Source organism: Barbus barbus, assembly GCF_936440315.1.
Source record: "Barbus barbus genome assembly, chromosome: 14".
NCBI lineage: Eukaryota > Metazoa > Chordata > Actinopteri > Cypriniformes > Cyprinidae > Barbus > Barbus barbus.
The window spans coordinates 21,237,968-21,247,073 of NC_136742.1; the positions used below are offsets into that span (position 1 = coordinate 21,237,968).

At 37.5% G+C, this 9,106-nt stretch overlaps 1 protein-coding gene and 1 pseudogene across 2 annotated transcripts in view; both read right to left on the bottom strand.

Annotated features, from left to right (window-relative positions):
• The window catches only part of LOC306880635 (lactation elevated protein 1 homolog B-like), a 28,592-nt pseudogene extending 19,944 nt beyond the window's left edge, over positions 1–8,648 (bottom strand). Inside the window, exons 1-6 of the transcript in view lie at positions 8,510–8,648; positions 5,717–6,024; positions 4,575–4,623; positions 4,331–4,432; positions 3,659–3,783; positions 852–951 (exon numbers count right to left, since the gene is read on the bottom strand). The product of the transcript in view is annotated as a lactation elevated protein 1 homolog B-like (transcript). The remainder of the gene's footprint in view (positions 1–851; positions 952–3,658; positions 3,784–4,330; positions 4,433–4,574; positions 4,624–5,716; positions 6,025–8,509) is intronic.
• The window catches only part of LOC306879751 (enhancer of rudimentary homolog), a 1,222,178-nt gene that overhangs the window by 587,691 nt on the left and 625,381 nt on the right, over positions 1–9,106 (bottom strand). The gene's annotated exons all lie outside the window — the stretch shown is intronic.

Below are 9,106 nucleotides of genomic sequence, written 5' to 3' on the forward strand. Positions count from 1 at the left end.
CATTTAATATGCTTTGATACACCTTTCAGTAATGACCCTCTGTGGCTTACACTCTTTGTGGAGGGCATCAACGTTCTTCTTCTGGATCATTGCCAAGTCAGCAGTCTTCTCCATTATTGTGGTTTCAAAGAACAAAAGATACCCGGAATTTATACTGTAGGGATGTAATTAATTGAAACTCAAATATAAATATTCTAATATTTTGAGATACTGATTTTTGACTTTCATGAGCTGTAAGCTCTAATCAAAATTAAAACATACTTTACATGCAATGAATCTAAAATATATGAAAGTTTCACTTTTTGAAATAACTTACAAGAAAAATTAACTTTTTCACGACATTCTAATTTATTGAGATGCACCTGTATTCCTGTGATGGCAAAACTGAATTTTCAAAGTTCCTTCAGAAATCTTCATGATTTTTTTGCAACAATGTAAAAGTATTCACTATCACTCTCGATCAATTTAATGCATCCTTGCTGAATAAAAGTATTAATTTCTTTTAAAAAACAAACAAAAAAGTAGTGCATATTCAATAATTCTCTCCCAAATGTTACAGCTGAACAAGTACACCTGATTTGAATGTAATAAAAAAATCTATTAATTAGAAGTCAAATAATTCATTTAAATTTTAATGTAAAAAATTGAAAATATTAAGTTTATATAGTAATAACAGGCACATTTTTACTCAACTTTATTTCCAGGGTTAAATAATAAGATTGAAAAAAAAAAAAAAAAAAAAAAAAAAAAAAAAAAAAAAATCACAGATTTTCTGCATGGACCTGGACATTCGAACACCAGTTTCTGTTAATCACATAAATGGCTTCAGCATTACCCAGACATCTCCCTACATTCAGGTGGTCGATTTGAGGTTGCCACAACAACGACCCCACATTTTAGCAAGCCCTCAAATAACTGCTTCAGAATCACAGCATCGGCTATATCCACCACCTGAAAAAAGACAACGATTATTATTCATTGTACTCTGAAGAAAAAAAATGTATTATAGCAACCCATATTCTGCATCAGCTATTTCCTTTTAACTGCACTTGTAAAAGTTCATAGGAAAAGGTCAAATTAAACAATTTTTGGCAAACTGTAATAAGACAAATGAATGTGTATTAATGCAGTAAATAGGTTGGTTTTAATTTCATGTTGCCTCTAAAGCAACCTATAGCTTCTGTTGTTTCTGTTCTGTCCTCTAGGCAGGACAGTCAGACACTATGGGAGCGAGCACAGGTGTATTAGCTGGAGATGAGCGAGGCACAACTCTCTCCCCTTTGGCCTTCCTCTGCCTTGAGCTAATTACCACAATTGTGCGCATGCATGTGCACGCGAATGAATGAGTGAAAACCAGGTGTCGTTGCATTTTAAAACCAAAGCCTCGGCCAAGGTCCTTTAACATCACCCTCCCCAACGCGCTCACACACAGACGCAGGACAGACACAAAGCCACTCCACCTGACTGTAAAATGGCCACACAGAGCCGCGGCTTTCTGCTAGAGACAAGGACAAGTGGCCAAAGCGCTGAAAAAGGTAAATAATTGAATACATAAATAAATATATAAATAAATAAACAGTGTTTCGAGGTAAAATCAGTGGCACAATGACAGCCAGATGGCCACACAGAGACAAATACATACACACACACACACACACACACAGATGTGCTCCCATTGTGCTCTTGAGCGCCTGGCATGGCTGTCCCTGAATCTCAGAAGCGAGAGGATGAGTGGTCCTTTCATTATTATCATTTTCATCATCATCATTCATTATTATCATTTAAACGTTGCCTTTTTCACAGCAGCGAGCTGTTGCCTCACACACATCTGCAGCAACACTGGGTCTGCTGACCCTCCCCTGACAAAAGGAGCCCTTTAGTCAATAACCCACAATGAGATCGACCATGGTCCGCTCTCATCTTCTCCCACGTTTCTGCTACTTTTTCAGGGTTGAAATGCATTTAGTCAAAACGCATATAGAGTTTCCTTGCGTCGCATTATACTTGATTAGCGTTTGCATATCTGGCAACGAGGAGAAAAATTTGGGCCGGGGATGTTTTTGTCATGTAGAAGATCATCTCATTCACTGAGCTCTACTATTCTTAGAAGGACACACTTATGACTGCCATACCCCCAGCATATGTTGTTTTTCTTATATTGAAGTGTTTCCCTTTTTTGCATATTAAACCTTCGGCCCCATCAAACCCAATTAGCGTCTTCTATAGTGGCCCTACGTGCAGCAAGGTGGAGGGTGTGCGTGTGTGTTGTCGGAAGGGTGGTCGGTTACAAAGACGAGGTGCTACGGCATAAATTGGATCACATTTCCTTTAACCGTCCTCTTCTATTCTTCATTTCAAAGGAGTCATTTCATTATGACCTTTTCATCCGTCCTGTATTTGTTTTTTGTTTGTTGCACAGGCACCACGACACTCGTGTGCGAGTGTGTATACACACACACACTTTCAGTCTCGGAGTATTGATTGCCAGGTTGAGTGCAAGAAAGCCCTCTGTGTGGCGTTGTTGTGGACGACAGCGAAAAACAACGGGCACGGATATTTAAATGAGCATCCAATTACGCCAGCAAAGAGTCACTTTTGTGTGGCGCACACGGGTGCCAAATTGCACTCTTTTGATCTTAAACCTTTACTTACACAACTCTGTCGATGAGTAATTTCACCCAGCGACTGACAGGGGCCTGAGACAATGCCTCAAGCGCTTTCTGCTCGCTCTTCCTCTTTCTATATCTCTCTTGGTCTTTCTCTCAATACCTTGCATTCATTAAGGGAGTGGTGAGGGACAAAAGGGGAAGGCTACAAATTACTGATAATGATGCCGGACTAATGAAGAGAATGGAGAAATTTCATTAGCATTTAAGAGGCATGGATGCATGCGACCCGCCATAGTCGCTCTCCATTACCCCTCACTCAAGGAAGCAAGAGGGGCTGACTGAAACTCGATGCCTCATTTGCATGCTTAAGTGGTAGTGGCTCCTGATTGGTAAGGGGCTGTCAGCTCCTCATTTATGCATCATAAACAAAATCTTTGTGCTTTCCATATTGCTGCAAATGACGATTGGCGAGGTGAGCTTTCAGGCAATAATAAGAACCCATACAAAATAAATATATGAAAGCGATCAGGTCTGAGGTAAACATTTCAATTTAAAGTCCATTAATAAAAAGAGCAGCCCTTCATCCTTAAGCAGTGAGAGAATGAGCTCTTGATTATCAGAAATGGTTATTTGAGTACTGCATGTAATATTAAGATAACAGGACATTTTTAGAAATCAATAAACACCACACTGAACCAGAGAACAAAAAATTAGATTTTTAGTTTTAAAAAACTAGATTCCATTTTTTTTCTAATCTCGATTATCTGTGGCCTCAGCTCTGTGTGAAGGTATCTGACTCCACTAGATGGCTCCAAAATGAACAAGGCTTATTTCTACGAAGAGTTATTCCACACTCTAGTCAGATTAACTACTGTACATCAATATAAACATAGCATCAGCACATGCTGATTCTTTCTATATTTGGGATTTCTGCAGCTCACATTATTCCCCTCACTCAGGCATGAACACACAAAATATGCATTGAAATTGCAACTTTCAACAATTTTACAAACTCTTCGCCCTCCCAATTTCCCTACTCCTGCCCTTACCTGAAACTCAAAGCATAGAAGACAGGTTTCTTCTGCGATCTCCATGGCAACTGGAAAGATGGGGTGATACATTGTCATTTTACCTATCCGTCGCTTTGACAGGCTCTGTTTTAGTTTGTAGATCCCTGAATGCAATGCACAAATTCAAAGTCAATAGAAATAAATGCAAATGCTCTCAGAACCTAGACAAAATCTAATTTTGATCTCAGAGGACTCTATTCTACTTTATGCTGTTATTTTCCTTAAGTTCCTATTCATGCATGATACAAGGCATGTTAGTTTACTACTTGTAAAAAAATCTAAATAGTGCTACTTCAAATTGATTAATATGGAATGAGGTAAATATACACTACTGTTCAAAAGTTATGGATCAGTTTTTATTAATACTTTTATTTGGCAAAGACACATTAAGCTGATCACATGATAAAGACAATTATATATATTCATATTTATAAACTCAGCTTTGTTATCACAGGAATAAATTACATTTTAGCATATATTGAAAAACTGTTTAAATTGTAATAATATTTTCAATTTTACAAATTTTCACAGTATTTTTTGTGACCCAGAACAAAAAACGTAAACGCCAAACTTTTAAATTGTAGTGTATATGGCCATTTATGTACCCACAATTACTCGAGAACAGGCCACCTTGGTTTAGTTAGAACTTACTTCTATGTACGTCTAACATGAATGCATTGAAATGAACCCTCCTTTTTCTTCTGTTTTCCACAAATGAATAAAAAAGATCCATCATCATTGTTTTTCCAGTGCCTATTGATTATGAAACAAAACACAATAAGCATTAATTGGCCTCTCCAATGTAAGGTCCAGTCCAATCCCTCCAAACTCAATATATGCATGTTTAAAATGACTAATTTTGTTGCCACAGCTAAAAAAATGTACCTGGGCTTACCAACATCACCATGGATATAGTAGCCGTGGGGAGGATTTGGCTTTGGGGACTGTAAAATAAATGCAAATATTAACATCTTGTGTAACGCTGTAAAAGCTGGTTTGCCTCAGCACATTTTATCCTACGTCTTATTGTTTGATTTTGTCACCAATTTTAACAAAAATAAATATTCAAGTAACTCTTGGCGACTTATATGATTAAGTGCCCTTGACTCAAAGTTTCCAAACAATGTCCACAACGCATTCAAGTTTCAGAGTACAAGGCGTTTGATGAGCCAGTCCAGAACTGTCTGTGGCTGCAGACAATTGAACATTCAGGAAAGACAGAGCCGACATCCTAGTGCCCGTATTCTGAATTTTTTTTTTTTCAGTGGGGGGAATGCTGTTTGAGCAGTGAGGCGCAGCGTTCTTGGATGACAGCGTGTGACTTCTCACTGACTTCCAGAACTCTCTGTAGCTCGTTATTGTGGCTGGTGGCAGTGGTCCAGTCACGGTAGAGTGGACAAACACAGTGAAGAGACTGAGAGAGAGCAGACACAGGCCCCGTCAGGGACGGATCCACAAGGTGGAGTCATGCTCTACGCAGCCAAGGGGAAAAAGTTCACATGCCAACACTCTTAGGCTCTGTTTTCCACTCTTTCACAAATGAACGGTTGTTTGCGCTGGTAATGCTTTAGATAAACAATGACTTTGGGATTTTAATTCATTTTTTTGGGAAAAAGAACTTAAGTGATTTACTTTTAAACGAAAAGAATGCATTTATTCATTTACTCTGTTTCGCCCATTTTGCCCTAAATAATCAACACAAGAGCACATCGCTGTACATGTTTATATCCCCATATTGAAAGTGGAGCTGGGAATCTCTTTCCCAGACAATGGCGACCCCTCATTACTGAGGCGAGGGATAGGTGGGGTGTTCTGACTCAGTAGGGGGCCATGCTGTGATCCAGCAAGTGCTCCCACTCTCCACCCCCACAAACACAAACAGGCTGAAGCTGCTTTGACCTACAAACAACAGTCCCACAGCAAATTAGGCAATGGCACAGTGCAAGCGAAGGAGTCTGACTGAAATTTGGACTGCTTTTTCTTCACTGTAAACATTCACAGATTGCACTGCTCAGTTTAGCATATATAAACCCATACCTCTTGTGTGTTGTCAACATCTCGGTCCTCTTTTTCGTTTGACATCTTTTCTTCAGGACTGCAAAGGTTTACTTTACTTGAATTATTCTTCAGTTCTGAGATGGGTTGACTATGTAAACAGTCTTCAGGTTGAGGGAGAAGGATAGGGATGTTGGTATAGTCTGTCATCACTCTGTTTAACTGTTCTAGCTGAAGAAGTGCAGCTCTTTGTTGATCATCCTCTCGCAGTGAACCGGAGCGGACAAGGCTGTCATAGTGGCTGATGAGTCCACCATGAGCAGCCCAAGGTGCTGACATAGATGAATGTCCTGCAAAAAATTTTGAATATCGTTAAGAAACAAGAATATTTTAAATGCATATCGGAGATCTATTTAGTAAGGAATTTTTTACAGTGCTTATATCACATAATACTTAATAACAATTCCTTAATATTTCACAGTAAGACTGTGAAGATGTTGTAATTAATGAATGCAGAACAGTAGATCCACTAAACACCTATTATATGTGACATACCTTTTTTCTTGATTATGAACAAATGTATAAGTAAGAGATTCATTTTAACATGAGTAAATAATGACAATTTACATTTTTGGGTGAACTGTATGTTTTATGCAAAACACACAATGAACATATCTTGTAAATAAAATATGGTCACACTATATATTACAATAAATAAACAATAACTGCTTCAAAAAAACTAAAAACATACTGCCTAGTGCCTACTGTATGATTTACAGCTGTAAAAGATATATGACACCTTTAAACTTAAAATAATTAAAAGTTGGGAAAGTTTCAAGAAATGTGTTCCTATAAAATGCTTATACAGCACATTAAATAGTTAATCTTTTTGACAGCTTGGTTGCTAGTTTTAAAACAATAATAATAAATATTCTTTTAACGTTTTACAATTTATTAAAGGCTATTGTTGTTGAAACAGCACTACGATGAAACAGCACTGCATTGAAATACAATAACAAAGGGAAAAAAACACCTCAATCAGTAAGAACAATATCATCATAAGAAACTTGTTATTCTTATTTCATCAATGAGTTTAAGAGATTTAACAATAAGCAAAATCTCAGCAAGAAAAACAAAATCTAGGTAACATCTTGAGAAATTTGTTTTTGTGAATATAAATTTTACAATGCAAAAAAAAAACAAGATCAAACGCATGATCACTGACAGAAAAATACAGAAATATACCTTTCAGCAAAACTTTTAAATCATATTTTAAGTTACTTAAGTTCTCCCAAAGAGATTTAACCAATGATAGAATAAATGAAGTAAAGTTTCTCTCTCAACTTTACAGAATACACATAAGTTAGAGGCAGTTCCTTGGATAAACATTATGCAAAATCTTAAAATATTATTCTAATCTTATTTTATTAGAAATGCTAAATTTTTCAGGGAGTAACCATGCTTTCTTCCAACGAATACTTAAAAAAAAATTGGTCCAGAAAAATTTACATCTAGGGGATGTATATACTGACTAATATAAAAATCGCTTTACTGTTCATTTTTATTTTATTTTTTTTAAATCAAGACGACAAGCCACCATCCCCTTTGGATTATTAATTTAGTTTATTACGTAAAACTTATCATACACATGAACTGTTAAAATTCTCTCCTTAAAATCATTTATGAACTAAATAACAGCGATTGGCCAATCAGAACTCGTTACTGTAACAAGCGCACAAGCAAATTTGTCATTTTTCGCACAAAATGGTTCAAGCGAAACTTTTGAAGTTCTTTAAAAAGAAGGTATGATTTTTCCTTGATTAGAATTTAAAGACATTCTCCTGATATAATGTATGTGTGACTGAGGGATAAGAGACTATAGGAGAGCTGACATTATCCAACTTTGAGAAAAAAGGGGAAAAAATACACGTCTTAACCCACTGCGCAATGTGACGTCGTAGTGACATCTTTTCCATGTCATTTTGGACGTCCAATTTCCGTCCATTGATGGGGTTGTTTTGTAACGCCAGGCGACGTCTTTTTTCGACGTCTACCGCACGTCTAATGTGTATATCACAACTGCCATGGACGTCCAAATGACGTCCAAAAAAAATAAGCCAGATTAGGTCAAATGTTGAACGTCAAAATGACGTCCAAGTTGGGTCATGGTTGGACGTCCAAATAGTGGACCTAGTTTGGACGTCGAATAGATGTCCAGAATTGGTCATGGACCGACGGACCCAATATAGACATGATCTGCACGTCTATCCGACATCCAATGTTTAGTGGGAAGAGTCCAAAGGGAAGTCGTGGCCTAATGGTTAGAGAGTTGGACTCGTAATCCAAAGGTTCGACTCGGGCCGGCAGGGATTGTAGGTGGGGGGAGTGAATGTACAGCGCTCTCTCCACCCTCAATACCACGACTGAGGTGCCCTTGAGTGCCCAGGTACCCCGGGTGTGTGTTCACTGCTGTGTGTGTGCACGTTGGATGGGTTAAATGCAGAGCACGAATTCCGAGTATGGGTCACCATACTTGGCAGTATATCACTTCACTTTCAAAGCATTCACTGCCCTAGAATACAGCTAGAATGCCCTTATAATTCCAGCAAACAAGAAATACCCATGATTTTGACCCAAATACCCAAGACCTAAACCAGACAAGGTGCCACAAAACACATTCAGCAAAGTATTGTTTAAAAAAATTCCTCTATTTCAGGCCCCAGAAGGAAAAACAAAAAAACTTAGAAATAATAGATAAATTAGTTTAATACTTTTTTAATAATGGAGTAAAATTAGCCACAGAAGCCCCTAATTCCCCCCCATTTTCATGCTCACCTCTAACGGCCTTAAACCGTTCACACCAAACTCCTCTCGACAAACCTGTCTTTTTGAAAGTAAGGTTAAGTCTTAAAAGACATCTCGTTGTCCACCGTAACCTGTACGCCGCCATGTTGATTCAAAACCTAATAATTTTATTGAGTTCTGTACACTGACACCTTCTATCCCTTTATGGAGAACAGACACACTGCATGTTGTTCTTTCAGGTTTGTATAAAGTCACAAACACGATACATAAGAAATATGTTTTTATAAATACAAACTCAAAATCTTATATTTATTCGTGAATAAATGCGAGATATTATTCTGCAGGCGGTTATGTACCATTTTTTAACAAAAAGTGCACTGTTCTTGCTTTGACGGCACATATCTGCTTACAGAATGCAAGAATGGAGCTTGAATAAATGACAAATGTTACTCTACAAAAGGTTCGGAATTTATAACCTATAAAAGTTGAACATTAAAAATGTCCACCAAAAACTACACTTGCTTTGCTAATATTTATCCAGCAGCTCAGAATACTGGCACGTGGCTGCATAAACGCTAGTTATTACTCTACAGACGCTTAGAAAGAGTCATTTATAACCTATAACAT